Genomic DNA, 2,500 nt, shown 5'->3' with positions numbered 1-2,500 from the left:
CAGTCCGCTCGACGTCCCGAATCTTACTACCTTGCACCGTAAGTACAATGTCGTCAGCGAAACCAGTTAGTGTCGCCCCTGTTGGAAGAGGGAGCGACAGGACGCCATTGTACATTATGTTCCAAAGGGTCGGGCCCAGAACCGACCCTTGCGGTACACCCGCTGTTATTCTGCGCGATACTGTTCCCTCCCGGGTGCCGTAGGACAGCACACGTCCTTGGAAGTAATCCCCTATTAGATCATAGAGGTACTTAGGCACCTTAATTTCTCTTAGTGCTGCTGCTATGGCGAGCCAACTTGCATTATTGAATGCGTTCCTCACATCAAGCGTGATAATCGCACAATAGCGGTTGCTATATCGGTTCTTTGACCGTGCCTTTTCCGCTATGGCGACTACGCTGAGGATCGCATCCACCGTCGATCTACCCTTCCGGAAGCCAAACTGTCTATCCGACAGTGCCCCGGTAGATTCCACGTGCTGGTTAAGTCGGTTTAGGGCACATCTTTCTAAGCCCTTACCCGGCCCGTCGATCAATAAAATTGGCCGACTCGATCCTAAGTCCTCGGGTGGCTTTCCCGGCTTAGGTATGAGGACCAACCTCTGTTGCTTCCATTGATCAGGGAATTTTCCCTCATCAAACGCTTTCTGATAAGCTTCTCTGAAGATCTCCGGGTAGGTCTTCATGGCTACAGCCAGCGCGACGTTAGGAATGCCGTCAGGCCCGGGCGCTTTCTTTGGCTGCAGTCTCTGAGCAATCTCAATTATCTCGCTAATGCTCACAGGGACCGGAGGCGTGGTGGTCTCCGGCTCGTAAGGTGGCCATTCAATTGGTGCGTGAGATGGAAAAAGGTGATCCACCATCAGTTTTAACCGCACCGGATCTCTCTCGACAGGGGTTTTGTTACCCCTCAAGATCCTCATAAGGATCTGGTACGCCGGACCAAACGGAACTAAGTCCGCCTGCTCCACTAGGCCTTGGAACAGACTGCGTTTGCTGTCCTTGATGGCCTTGTTAAGTTTGCGCCTAGCGATTTTATATTCGACCAAGCGCTGACGATAAAGAGGCGATTTGAAGGATCGCTGCGCTTGCCGACTCGCTCGTAGACAGGCCTTACGAAGGTCTCCAATTTCCTCCGTCCACCAGAAGGACTGGTTTCGCTTTCCCCTTATGGTATACGTTTTCCTTGGCATAACCGCTTCGCATGCACTGTTGAGTGCATCCATCAATGACACATCATCTAGCACGTCATGACGGTCTAGATAGAGGGCCAACGCCTCTTTGAAGATGTCGGCGTGAAAATATTTGATAGCGAACCCCATAGTGGCAATGGGGTTGTGGTGTCCAGTGGTCCCTGCGTAACCAATCTGATACACCAACGCACGATGATCACTTTGCATGTGCGTATCAAGCACTTTCCACCGTGCACTCTGCGCAAACTCTGTACTGACGATGGTAACGTCCACAAACGACGATTTGCTCGGAGTCTGGAATGTTGGTACTTGCCCGTCATTTAAGACGGCAACATCCAGACAAGCGAGCGCTGTGAGGAGCTGCTCACCTCGCCGCTTCTGGGGTTCTCCCCGTTTTCTCATGTCACTGCCCCAGCATGAAGACCATGCGTTGAAATCGCCTCCTATCACGATCTTCCTGGCTCCTGTCACAGACAGTACCAGGTTGTCCAAGAGCATAGCGAACTCCTCTTCCGACCAGCTGGGTGGGGCATAACAGCAACAGAATGTAATGTCGTCGATGACGACTGCCACCAAACCCTTGTGTGTTGTTGTTATCACACGCTGGACCGGATAACTTCCCGTTATTACGATAGCGGCAGATTGATCCGTACAATACGTGATGTTGTTATTGTGCGAGTAGCCTCTCGCCGGATCTGCCACTAGCACCACATCTATCAGTTCTTCGGCCGTCGTTTGCCACATTAAGTGGAACGAGGCCACACAGTGATTTTGGTTGTGCTGAAGAACTCTAACCATATCGTTTTCGGTGGACTACATGGCGTTTTGGACACTCGGCACTAGCCGTAGTGTGCTTGGTCGCCATGCTCCCTGCGCAGTCCAAACAGGCCATCGGGTTGGAGCAATCACTCCGCTTGTGGCCCTCCTGACCGCAGTTCATGCAGAGCTTACTGCGGTCTTCCTTGGTGCAGGCATAACTTAGATGCCCCGTGCACCAACACTTGAAGCATCTTGCCGAACGTCGCGCCGGACGGATGTGGCAGATGCTCCATCCCACTTTAAGCTTCCCAGTTTTGAGAAGTGTTTCCGCCTCTAAGACACCCAACTTTAATGAAGCTGTTTGGGTGCCAGCTTCCCGCCCCTTGCGGAGACGGATAGAACTATCATCAATGGAGATCTTTGTCTGCTCCTTCAGAGCATCGACGATCTCCTCCACCGTCGCGATCTCATCCAGATCGCGTAGCTCCACCATCTTGGTGGGAGCTAGAGGCCGAATCTTGGCCTTATCCTTGAGCGCCTCCGCTAGGG

General features: G+C 52.6%; 1 pseudogene; it reads right to left on the bottom strand.

The window, feature by feature from the left end:
- LOC128307656 (uncharacterized) overlaps window positions 1–2,500 on the bottom strand; it is a 9,496-nt pseudogene that overhangs the window by 2,936 nt on the left and 4,060 nt on the right.

This window comes from Anopheles moucheti (genome assembly GCF_943734755.1).
Source record: "Anopheles moucheti chromosome X unlocalized genomic scaffold, idAnoMoucSN_F20_07 X_unloc_12, whole genome shotgun sequence".
NCBI classification, from domain to species: Eukaryota; Metazoa; Arthropoda; class Insecta; order Diptera; family Culicidae; genus Anopheles; species Anopheles moucheti.
The sequence above is the reverse complement of the archived record's forward strand: the minus strand, read 5'-3'. Positions and strand labels throughout refer to the sequence as shown.